Consider the following 13,440-nt stretch of genomic DNA (forward strand, 5'->3'; position numbering starts at 1 on the left):
TGTAATCGAGTATGAAATGTGGATTTAATACCCATTAGGTGTGTTATTGCGATAATTGGCACCTTTTGTTAATAGTGAAATTGACTCCAAATGCCAATTCTATGTAGATTATAGTGTGTTATGCACGAATTATGAGAAAGGAGCCTGAATAGGGTTGTTAGAACACGGGAAACCCTTTCTAATAAACAGACAGGTTGAAGTAACTATATAGTTTATTGTGTTTATTAACTATTATAACTATGTAGAAGTAAATACAAATTTATGAAACTTGCTTTTTTACGAGTTTTATGCATGACTGTTATTGAAATGGCTTTAGCATGAAATTGATTTGTGAAATGGAATTTGAGAAGTCATTGATTTCAATGAATATATATATATATATATATCTTATGAAAGTATGCATATGTCATGAAAATGTGGATGCGGTGATAATTGTGAAAAAGCATGATCATAGTAGGTGGGAGTTCACCTAGGATATGTAGGGATGTGTGTGTGGAGATATGTGATTAAAAAATTTATATGGTTGGGCTAGCACTATAGTACATCCAGTGCAGCATTACACAGGCTGTTACCATGGGTAATCCGGTATAGCATATTATAGGACTGTTACCATTAGACATCCAAGTAGTATGACAACTCCCTAGTTCTTGTTAGGGTATGGTTAGGAGTCAACGATGCTTCTATCACAAGTGTGTGAAGAGGGAAACTATAGTCTATAGGTGGATTAGATGACCTTTGGTTGGGTATTTCTACCACCGGAAGTGTGCTCGAGTCGACAAGTGATTGATTCAGGAGAGCCTATAGTTTCATATTGGGGAGCATTAGAGGTTCGATGGCTAGATGATTATGTTAATGTGTATTTGTGTGGAATTCCTTTGAAATAATGTTATGTTTTCATACTTCTAAATATATATGTGGTATTACCTTAGTTTTGATACTTTAGTATAGTTATATTGTGATAATAGGAATTTAATGAGCTATATTGGTTACTGAAATTTTTATCTCACCCATGGTTATTTACATTTTTCAGGCTTTAGTGCTAGTGGTTCAAAGGGAAAGAATATAGGCTGAGTTGGCATCTCTCGCCTAAGGCTTTGTAAGAATTTGGTGTAATGAATTTGTTACTAGTAGTTGTAAATATGTATAAGTTGCCTTAGGACTTGAGCATGTGCATATTATGATATTTGATGAATTTAAGCTCCCCAGCCCTTGTATATGTATGAATGGTGAAATGAATGGATGGGCTAGTGGATGATAGTATATGCATATGAATATGTGATGTGTGAAGTGGATGGATAGTGATTTGGACATGTAAGAATTAAGGAAGTATAAAAATGTGAAATGGGTGATTTACAAGCCAAATGATTGTAGGTATGTTACATTGTGCATGTGTGTGGTCAATCAGGTATGTATTATCTATTTTGATGTGGTCAAAGTCTAAAAAGTGGCTAATGACAATTTGTTTTGAATTGAGACACTTGAGTGGCAAGATTTTGGCAGAAAATGGTTAAAATGTACTTGGGTATCTAATTTTTGATAGAAATATTAGATTGAGTTCAAACCAATGCCATTAGTTAAATTTCAAAACAAGCTTCGTGTGGGCGCTTGAATCATCCCAATCGAACATTATATGTGAAAATGGTGTGTATCTGAATTTTGTATCAGAAACTTCCATTTGATAGCAAATTCAAGTATGTGCACCACGGTGCATGTACCTACATGCTATGACACATAGCACAGACTGAGTGACTGTAGCCTCTATGCCATATGCCACAACGCATGTGGTACAAGCCACGATGCACAATGCAAAATTTCACTTTGTTTGTTTTGTATACACATGGTTCTTTTGGTATTCAATACTTGAATACTTGTTGCTTCCACTGTGTATGTGTTTTGTGTGTTAGGTTTTATAACCTAAGTGATTTATAAAATGATTTGAAATCTTTTCTTAGGATCCGAAGGCTTTTAATGTTTTCAGACTAAATAATTTCAAAGTGATTAGATTAATTGTAGTGGAGCGTATGGTAATGTCGATAAAGGGCATTATATTTCATGCATGAGGGACTAATGGTAGCCATGCATTATTTGTCACTTGTTACTTAAACACATATTGCCATATTGAGTCTTAAGTCATCTCAAGCCAAGTTCAATTTACTTACTTGTATGATCTGTGATTCACACATTCATATCTCTTGATCATCCAAAATTTTGCTTGAGTCTTGTGTAGCTCCACGTGTGATATGTAAGCAGACTAGTTTAAGTCTTACTGATTGTCTATTTCACATGTGAGTAATGTTGTGTTCCATGCGTGATCTATCATCCTGAATAGACTATGTTTGGAACAGGTTATTTCAAGTGTGATGGTATTTGGCTTCCACATGAGTTTTGTTCACAAGAATTGGCTTTGGCATTCTGCTAGCCATTTCACGTGTGAGAGTATGGTGGTTCCATGCAAGTTCTATCACATAAATTTGCACTTAGCTTTCTGCAAGCAAAATCACGAGTGATGATTAGTTGTCTACATGCAAGATTTATCACACAAAATTATAAGCTAAATCATATGTGAAAGTGATAGAACACATTTGTTATACACTTTTATTTGTTAATTAGGACCCTTTTGTTAATGTTTTTTAACCTTAAAATGTACTCATTACATTAGATTTGGAAAATTTGAGTGGTCAAATTATATTTTTGAAATTCATTTTAGTTTGGGAGTAATTAAATAAAAAGTTAACACTTTCTTAAGTGTCTCAGTTTAACCTAGTTTTTAGGTTGTCTTTATGTGAAAATTTCTATATAATTTTGTACAACCTAAAACTTGATTATTTTAATAAATCCTCCCTTCTAATCACGAATTTAATTATAGACACTAATTATATCTTATTATGTCACATGCTATTTAATTAAATTATGGGATTTATGTGACATAGGAAGCATGTAACTTGTGCATCAATTAGGCAATTGAGGTCAACACCTCTAGAGGTCAAAGGCTGAAGCAAAAGGGTATGATTTATGATTCAATTGAGAGATTAAATCATCCTAAATAATGTGGATAACACATGGAAAATTACACACATAATGGGATCATCCACAAACTAATAGGAGGATGCCACCTTGCAAGTATGACAAAACTCCCATTTATATTTTAATTTCTTTTCCTATTTTTTTAATTAAGCTTTAGCTGAGGGGAAACTCTAATTTTCACGCCATTCCTCACTCCAATTAGATTCACAAGCCATTCATTTCATCTCCCACATTCTCTCTTTGTGGTTCTTGGTGTTCTTCATTTTCTCCATCTTCTCTCTACATTTCCAGCAACTAACTAGCACCATTTCTCCATCAAATATACTCAAAACTTCCACCATCCTCTTCTCCTCTCATGGCCAAACTCATCCATATTACTTAGAAGAAGATTTGAGCTCAATTCATTAAGATTAATGGAGCAACCTACACAGCATCTATGAGTTCATGGAGGAAGCAAGATTTTCTTAATGTATTCTAGCTAGAGTCTTCATGGAACCTAGGGGAGAGTTGATGGAAGAAGAGTTTTGAAGTCTTCACTTGACTAAGCTCAACTATTTCTTTATTTTGTTTCAATTTCATTAGAATATTATAATTATTGTTTATTGTAGTTCAACTTGACTTTAGTTTCATGGTTGTTTGTAATTTGTAATGTTGAAACAAGATTGTTGAGTTGAATTTCATGTCCTAAGTCTTGCTAGAATTTCATCCACTCTATGAATTTTCATGGTAGTATGTGATTTCAATAGTTGAATGTCTTGTATTAGCCTAGTATGTAATTGTGTAGTGAATACTTGATGAGTTGCTTGAGTTTCATAGTTTAGAGCTTAGGCACAGCTTTGAGCAGTGGCAATTAGAAATGAATTTTAACTAAATACTTAGTTAATTCTAAAGCTAAGCTAGTGAGATTACTTAAGGGCCATGTAATAGCACTTAGGGGATGAAATTAGTAAATTTAGGATACTTGAGATAATTGCCTTAGGTAAACTTATTTTTTAGCCAAGGAAGAAGAGTTGAGTAAGTTGCCATGATTGATTAAAACTAAGATTCCTCCATTAGCAACACCTTAGGATTCCTACTTTAATAGGGAAGCTACTTCATTCATAATTATGTTTAGTTTTCTCATTTAATTTAGTAGATAATTATGTTAGCAATTAGGTAATCAACTTCAAATTTTGGATAATTTATTCCACTAAATAACTTTAATTAAACTTAAAACCATTTCTTGAAAGATGACCTAGAGTAGTTGTTCCTATATTGCATTAGGGTTAGCCTTAGTTTAATTTTGAGGATAAGCGACAATTCCTTATTAAAGAGTAAGAGGTTCGCATGCGAGTTTTTACACACAAAATGGACTAAATGTTCATACATGTAAAACCATGCATGAGACGCCCTAAGATTCAAGCCTGATTTATCACATACACATATGGAATATGTGGAGAGCAATTTCACTCATGAGCATGCACCCTTCTATATCGTATATATAGATTAAGTTTTATTTTTGTCTTCCTTTAATAAGCCAACCAAAATTTAATTAAATTTATCTCATAAATTTAATCCATAATATCAAATCTAATTCAAATTTATCTTATAAATTAAATTATAAAACTAACATGATATTTTCTCATATTATGTTAGTTATTAAATTTAATCTATCACATAAAATTAAATTTAAAACGAACAAAATATAATATAATATAATATAGTATAGTATAATTCTAATATCTTTTTACTAATGTGTTGTAATTCTATTCCATTATTAGTTATATATTGGCTTAAGAATCCTATTCTTTCTTTTCTTAACTAAGCTTTCTTGAATGATATATTTAATCATTTTTTTTATTAAATTTATGAATTGTTCTAAGTGGTTTTCATGGTTCTTCTTTATTTTTAGAAAGTATTAAAAATATCATCTATATATATATTACAACAAAATTTTTTATCAGTAATAATAATTTTGTTACAAATTCCTAAAATATACTTGGATTATTATGAAATTTCATAGGTAATACATTCCATTTATATAATCCCTTAGATGTACTAAAAGCAGTATATTTTTTACTTTCTTCTTCTAACTTTATTTGAAAAAATCCTAATTTACAGTCGAATTTACTAAATATGTTTTTTCCACTTATTAAATGAAATAATAAGTCTATTTTTGGGATTAGATATTTGTTTCTTATTGTTAATTCTCCTTTAGACAATCACAACACAACCTTTCTTCATTTTCTACTGGAGATGTAGCCATAGTAATACATAACCAGTAATCCCCTTATTCCTCATTGCAGAATTATGACAAAATTAAATTTCATATAATAAACCTTTCTTTATCCCTAAAAAGAAATTACTCGACCATAATATTAATCTTTAATACTTGCAAAGTTTGAAATAATTGAAAAAAATAATTTTATTGATGCTTTGATAGATTTTTTAACACTTTGCATTATTTACATTATCTATTTGAATTAGGAAATATTGATAAAATTAATCTACAACAACTAATTTACCAATCTATTAGAGAAGAAACAATAATATATTTAAGAACCCCAGTAGAACAAATAAATCATTTAAAATACTCTTGTTGTTTATATTAGCATAATATTAATATGAATTATAGAAACTTTTCCATAATGAATATAATAAAAATAATTGAACTAAAAATGTATGAAGTGGAACCTAATAAATTGTAAAAAAGTTCTTGCTTACTGGTAGAAGAACCATCATGTATTTTTGTACCCTTTATATTAGGCAGGGATGGAGATAGTACTTTAAATCAAAATAATTGGACTAATATGTATTTAATGAAACAATTAGGTTGTTATATAAAGGAAAATATTCAAGATTTAGAACATCTATTTAGTGAAAGACATATAATAAATATGTTACTTGAAGAATTACAAATATTATTAGAAAAAGAAAATCCTAAATAGAAAATAATAAGACTTAAAGAATATGCAAAACCTTTAGAATAAAAAATATATAAAATAAAAAAGGATTGTTATGAACAATTAAGAGAAATAAAACATGATACAGAAAATTTAAGATCTAAACAAAGTTTAATAAAATATAACACTTATAGAATAATGAACGAATTAGGAATAAATCCTAAAACTAGATTAGAAGATGAATGATCAAAAATAAATATGATAAGAATAGTTGAAGATAATATAAATAAAAAAAAGAAAACAAGATATACATGAAAATATAAAACAAACTATGATAGAGACAAAAAAAATAAAGAAACGACAAGAAATAATAAATCAAAATATATGGACTATATATGAACAAATTGAAAAATTAGAATTAGAAATTTATGATAAGAAAAATGGAACAAATTATGAAAAAAAAAAGGTAGAAATAAGAGAAGAAAGAGAATTAATAGAACAAGAAGAAAAAGATTTTGAAGAAAGTTGTAGGGCTATAGAAATAATATTAAGAAATTATAATTATAAACCTAAGAAAAGGATAAATAAAAAAAATCAACAAAAGATGAATATAAATATGACTAAAAGTATAGAAGAAATTAGTGAATTTAGTGAATCAAAGCAAAATGAATTATTAATGGAAATTGAAGAAAAAGAAAATTAGAAGAATTGAAGAAAGGATATGGACACTTAATAAATAATAATTATGATGAGGCTTTTATAAAAATACAAAATACAAATAATTAAATACAACCTTATGGATTAGATCCAAATTTTAATCCTCCAAATTTAGAAAGTGAAGTATATAATAATATGAATGTAGGATCTAGTAAAGAAGATTACCAAACTAATTTTTCTTATAAATTAAATAATTGTAATAATATACCTTTTAAAAAACTTTTAATACACTTAAAAAAAATAAATTTGTACCAACACCATTAGTACAATATGAAAATAGACAAATATTAAATTTAAGAATATGGCTAAATTTAGACTGTAATACAAATAATGAAAAAATATTAGAAGAATGGGAAAAAGCAACTTTAATATCTTTAATAAGAAAAATACAGACCCATAAATAGTAACTATGTTAATAGAAGTAACATTTTTAGGAAATGTAAAAAATTGGTGGATGAATAAATCTTAAAAATTTAGAAAAAAATTAAGCAAACTAGATAAATCTTATAATAATAAAAGAGAACTTTATTCTATGATAGTATCAAATTATTCAAGAATAGTTAGAAATGAATTTATAGGAATAAGTGAAGATATATGTGAAGTAAGTAAACAAAAAGATGCTATAAAAATGTTACATGAAATAAAAATATATTCATTAGAACCAAGATATTTAAATGCTTTTATTTGTGAATATAAAAATTATTACTATGAAGCAAGATTATAAGACTTAAAAGAAAAAAAATTTTATTTAGATTTATTTTATAGAAAATTACCACCTTTAATATCAGATATAATAATAGAAGATTATTATAATACTTATAAGTTAACATCATTTGGAGAAGAAATAATAGATGATATAGAAAAACGACCAATAAATGTGTTAAATAAAGTAGATACTATGGGAAGAAAAGAAAAATTCTTAAGACAATATATATCGAAAAAATATAAGAATGCTTGGAGAAATATGAAATATTATAAAACTAATAAAGCAATATTAAGATGTGGAGAATTTCAAAAACCACATAAATAAGAATGTAAACCAAAAAAATATAAAAATAAAAAGAAAAGAAGACTTATAATTAAATTTAAAAATTATCCAAAAGAAAAATTTTATAGGAAGTATAAACCAAGAAAATTTTTTAAAAGAAAAGGAAGAAAGAAAAAAAATTAGAAGAAAAAACCTAAAAAATGTAAATAGTATAATTGTGGAGAATTAGGACATATTTTACCAAATTGTCCAAAAGAAAAAAATAAGAAAATTAAAAAAATATTAGAAGAATCTTATGAAAATAATTTAGAACCTATAGAATATGATAAAAATATATCAAAAATAGAAAGTGAAATAGAACAATTAGATATAGAAATATATAAGTTAAAAATAATATTGAATCTAAAAATAGGGAATCTAAAAACAGAAAAAAATTTTGTTATATATACATGATGAATAGAATAGAAGATGAAACTGAAAGTAGTAATCAAGATTATGATGATTATGAAGAAGTTACAGATACAGAAGAAGGAATAGTTTAAAAAAGAATGACCTTTAATAAAAAAAATATGAAAAAATAAGAGATAATAAATTAAATTTAAAACCTAAAGAATTAAAAAATAAAAGTTTTATGAACAAGGTAGGAGAATTAAAAGCTTCTTTCAAGAGTGAAACTTTTAGTAAAAGCTTATTTCTAAGGAGGAAGAAATATACCTATAGAATTATTAATAACTGATAGGAGAATAATAAGTAGTGTTGAAGATAGTGTTTTAGGAATATTAACAGAAAACTTAATATATCAAAAATTAAAATTTACAATAAATACTAACTTTTGTATATCTAGATCACATGAAAATATGAATAAAACTATGTTAATATATCATAAATTAGGTGGAATAAAATTATTACTAGGATCAAGAACAATAAGTATAACTGCTATAACAAGATTAGTATTTATAAATGAATATAAAATTTATAAAACAAATAAAGGAAAATTGACAATAGATAAACATTTTATCTCAGTATTACAAGAAATTGAATTAAATCCAATCAGAGTAACAATACGTGAATAGCTCCAACTAGAATTAGACAGAACCATACAATGTTCTAAAAATAATAGTTCTCAAAGATTAATAACTAATGATATTAGGCAAAGATCATTAAGGGTAAGTACACCAATATTAAACATAAATATTAATCAACCTACAAGAAAAAGTTTAAGTTTAGAACAAAGACCAAATACCAATAGGGGAATATCCAAAGAAGATAGGTTAACCAGATCACAAAGTGAATGAATAATAGAAAGACCTATAACTTCAAATCTAGGAACATTAAGACCTGAAACACTAAGATAAAATAATAATTATATATTAGTGGAAGTTAAACAAGAAGCTATATGGAGTTAAATTATGGCTTTAATAGGCCCAAAATAAAAAAAGTACAATACAATTAGGATTAACAAATAACAATTTAGAAGTAATTAGTGAAGGAAATAAAACATCTTCGCTAATAAGAATAAATAAACGAGATGTTATAAACATAATATTATGTATAATAGATGATAATAATAATCAATATAAAATAATTTTAGGAAAATATTTTTAAAACAAGTTAAAACATATAGAATACAAAAAAAAAAGAAAGGATTAAAATAAACATAAATCATCAAACTATAGTAATTCCAAAAATAAAATTGGTATGATAAATTATATTATATATTGATAAAATTTAATTATCAAAAATATAGATCAAGAACATATCATGCTTTAATAGATACAGGGGCAAATATATCATTAATAAAAACAAATGTATTACTTGATGAATTATGAAAAAGGAAAAAGAAAATGCTAAGAATATAAGGAGTAGGAAAAGAAATAAATTTCATAGAATTAGAAGAAAAAGATATTATGCTACAAATAGGAGAATATGAATTAAAAATTAAAGAATTAAATCAATATAATGATAATTCTTGTGATGTAATATTAGGAATAGATTTTATAAAATAATATTATCCTTTACATATGTTTGATAAAGCAATAATATTCACAACACCTTGTAACCATCAAGCATGGGGATTAAGGATAACTAAACCTTATAGTAGAAAAGATAAAAAATTTTAAAAGAAAACAAAGGAATATGAGGTACAGTTCTTACCTAATAAAAAACCCTCATACAATAACAAAGTTATAAATACTATAAATATGTTAATACTGCAAAAGAAGAAACAAAGAGACTATTGAACAAATATTATTAGAAAATTATAATGATAATCTTTTAATACATTGGGAAAAATCTGAACCTTTAGCTAAAACAGAGTTAAGAGATTACAGTAAAAAAATAAATTATAAACCTTACCTATGGACTGAAAATGAGAAAAAAGAATTTATAATGCATATTAATGAAATGAAACAATACAAGTTAATAAGACAAAATAGATCTGAATACTCATCACCTACAATAATAGTAGTTAAACATAGTGAAGAAAAAAGAGAACAATCTATATTAGTTATAATTATAAAAAATTAAATGAATTAGCAATAAGAAACAGATATCCAATCTCAAAAATAGACTTATTATTTAATTTAGTAAGAGGAAAAAACACATTTAGTAAATTCGACTGTAAATCAACATTTCACAAATCCTTTTTCTTTCAGACCATCACAGCACAACCTTCCTTCATTTCTTACTAGAGGCATAGCCATGGTAACACATAACTAGTAATTCTCTTATAGGATCATTTCAGATTATGACAAAATTAAGTTTAAGATAATAATCCCTTCTTTATCCCTAAAAAGAAATTACTCGGCCATACCTAGATTAATCTTCAATACTTGCAGATTTTGAAATAATTGAAAAAATAATTTTATTGATGGTAAGAAAGAGATTAGAGAATTCTGAACTCAGATACAAGAGAGAAGAGGCAAAGAGATTGATATGTATCTTGCCACAGAGATTACAAGGCTTTATATAGACCTAATATACTAACTCTAGTTAGATGACTTAGGTTAATTGAAGATAAAATTTAACCCTAATGATTACAAAAGATAAACCTACTTTTGACTAATTACAAGAGATAAAGAAATAATTACAAAGATAAAATAACTTTTGGCTACTTTTCTTTTTGTCTTTCACTTTGTTTGCCGCCCTTTATTGTCTTCAATTGTTGGCAATTACTTTTGTTAGCTATTTTTTTGCCATCTTCTTCTTGTCTTTATGTGTCTGCAGGTTTTAGTCCAGAATATTCATGTTGATATAAGGGTCTTCATAGTCTTTCTCAGATTATCTTCTTTTTTAGAAAATATTAAAATATCATCTATATATATTACAGCAAAATTTTTTATTGGTAATGATAATTTTGTTACATATTCCTAAAATATATTTAAACTATTATGAAATCCCATAAGTAATACATTCCATTCATACAATTTTTCAGATATACTAAAAGTAGTATATTCTTTACTTTCTTCTTTTAACTTTATTTGAAAAAATCCTGATTTACAGTTGAATTTACTAAATATGTTTTTTTGTCACACCCCAAACTTTTAAAGTGTGATTGATTGGGATACAAGAAAGCTCATATTCCATAAGCCTAAACCTTTAACAAGTCTAACATATTAATTCAAAATTTATCATACAATCATCATTTATATTAAGTAATTATTAATAGGAACAAAAATACTTAAGCTAGCTGTAGAAATTTCGACAGAGTCTTTGCTGTAAGTTGGACTTCCTAAAATCTCTACAACCTGCCAAAAAGCATGTCCACGCAGCATTTAGAGTTCTACTCTGATATAGTATATACAAACCTAAATAATTTAACTGAGGATCCTACCTATATAATTTGTGGAGTGATTCTAAAACAAAAACATAATGTTTAAATATTTACATTAATACACTATAATTGAAGCAACATAATACTTCTTATCTCAAGGAGTTTCACAAGATCTACTGAAGAGTAGGTCCACTTCTACTATCTGAATATAAATTTTTTTCTAATAAATAACGTCCCTAGATAATAGGTAAATAAATAAATAATGGTAATCATAAGCAACAAATTAAAAATATATCTTTTGTATAAAACAAACCATAAAAATATAGTTCTTAAGAGTGAAAAACAACTTGAAAAAAAACTTGTTTTCTATTATGACCTGAACAGAATAAATAACAGGCGTGGACACACAGTCTATGAGGGTAAGTAACATCCGATTTGGCTAAAATTATGAAAACAGGCGAAGCATAAAGCTCACGAATAACAGGCATGGATTAAATCTATTAAATTTCATCCTCCCTTCCACGTGTGTTGGCTGACACACGAGACTAGCACCTCCGATATACCCTGCTAACTGGGAATGCCATGGCGCTCCAAGGGCTAATGAAACTGTCATTAACAACCAACATTCTATATTTAGTCCTATAAAACATTTCTAGCATGCATGGAATCTAAAAATCCTTATAGTTTAAGTTGTCTTTTAATTTGTAAAGTACAAATAATCCTTTCATTAGTAATTCATCCAATACATGCATGTATAATACTTTTAAGAAAGTAAATATCATGAAAATAACTGCATAAATAAATTTAAAGAATGAATATGATATCTATATACATTATGTCAAATTAATCGATGAGGTACAGTAGGAAAATTTGTTTAGAATAGATGAAAAATAAATAAAATAAATAAAGAGACCATTACATTTATTTATTGGGGAACGTTATTTACTTACCTGGCTTATCTCCCAGTTCCAAAATTGTCTCCTTGTAGCTTCAATTAAGTTTTCTCTTTTTCTAATGATTCTATCAAATGTAATAAAATTTCAATAAACTTTCCATAGCCTTAAATAAGCTCTTTCCTAAAATCATCACACACTTTATATATCCCAAAGTATCTATGTTTACTTTCAGCCACAAATAATTATCCAATAATACCAAACACTAATATTTGAAATTATATTTCATCCACAGCCAAGAATTCAATGAACTCTCAAAAATCAAGTTCAATTTCTTCTAAGAAATATTTTGTCAAACACCTTTCATGCATTAATTCTCAAGCTTTGAGGAAACATATTTTCTTCAAACTTCATTTTCCTATACTTTTCTAAAGTCTATATTTGAAGTAATCCAAGCTTCCAATTACAAGCATTCAACATAAGAAATTTTAAACCCAGGAATATTGAATTTATCCACATTTAACAAACATACAATACTAAAATATCAATCAGGACCAAATTTCTCTTCACTACTTGTACAAGCAAGTTAGCACAAGGGAGATTAAATTACCAATAATTTAAACATTCACACTGTACATGCTGAGCAAGAAGGAAGAGGCTTGAAGATTCCTCACCTTAAGGCACAAATGATGAAGATAAAAGAAGGAAAGTTGATGTTTATGGCTAAATAGGGGAAGAGTTTTCTAGTACGACACACGGACAGCATAAGAATAAAACAACACCAAGAAGCAGAAGAAACCATAAACAAGGCCTCAACTCAAATGATTTAGCTCACACACTTCAACTTACACACACTAACATCAACATAAAATAGAGAGGCAACAGAGGATAATTTCCAATGGCAAAAATAAACTAGCAACAAAATGAACTAGCAATAGAAATACCAGCAATAGAAATGAACCAGTGAAGGTGAGAAACAAACCTACAATATAAAGAAGAATAAGTGGATGGCGAGAAGAGAAGAGACGTTGAGCGAAGAAGGAGAAGAGTCGAAGGAATGAAAATGAATTATATATCCCTCACTCTGCATAATATATGATCGAAAGGGAAAGAAAATTCTGGACAAGAACTATGGGAAAGATGACAAAACAAGACCCAATGTTG

This window comes from Prosopis cineraria, unplaced genomic scaffold (genome assembly GCF_029017545.1).
Source record: "Prosopis cineraria cultivar Desert tree isolate PC_DT_omini unplaced genomic scaffold, ASM2901754v1 PC5, whole genome shotgun sequence".
In the NCBI taxonomy this organism is placed as follows: domain Eukaryota; kingdom Viridiplantae; phylum Streptophyta; class Magnoliopsida; order Fabales; family Fabaceae; genus Prosopis; species Prosopis cineraria.